The sequence below is a fragment of the Neolamprologus brichardi genome, chromosome 1 (genome assembly GCF_056152115.1).
Source record: "Neolamprologus brichardi isolate AB-2024 chromosome 1, ASM5615211v1, whole genome shotgun sequence".
NCBI lineage: Eukaryota > Metazoa > Chordata > Actinopteri > Cichliformes > Cichlidae > Neolamprologus > Neolamprologus brichardi.
The window spans coordinates 4,630,596-4,631,412 of NC_142104.1; positions in this window are offsets into that span (position 1 = coordinate 4,630,596).

Genomic DNA, 817 nt, shown 5'->3' on the forward strand with positions numbered 1-817 from the left:
TTCCTGCTGTTTCTCTTCTTTGGAACTAATATTTCTTGAGTTTCCACTAAGACTAGAACTCTTGACCCTATTACTATTTATTATTTTCTGAATTATTATTAACAGCAATGAGGTCGATATTGTGAAGAAGCAGGTCTGCTGATTCCCATATTGCTCTTTCTAAGAACAATATGTAAATAATATGTAAATAATATTTAACATCCTGTTGTGTGTCACCCATTTTTGACTCACAGCAGGTTGTTTATGCATGGGCTTGAATGTGACCATGGAGGAATGTCCCGAGTTAATGAGGGAATTATTATAAATTTATTCCAATAATAAAACAAATACATAAATTTTGTATAAAGAGTGGGCACATATATATTTGTCTGTTGTCACTGTGTGGTGCTGAGGTCAGATTCTAAGAGCAGCTCCTGTAATCACAAAGAGAAGAGAATTATCACAAACTGCCAAATGTGACGTTTGTTCCTGAAAGCTGAAATAAAGACTTTAATTTTTTGAAATGGAGAGCTGCAAATATCACATAAAATTTCTTAAGTTACCAGTTTTGGTTCATTCATGATGAATCGTGGTCGATGAAGCATATGGAGATAATATCAGCAGTGCTCTGATCAGCTGCTTTAGCATTCTTGATGAAAACGTGCAGACTTACGTATGCAATTTTGTGACCCAAAATTGAATCAGAATAATTCAAACTTCTTTTCAACCCACATATTTGACACAAACGGTGTGTCAAAGGGTGAACATCTTCCATGAAATAGCCTATGATTGGTTGTGAAGCACAGGCACTCCTTCAAGTGAATTCTCTCTGCTTCAC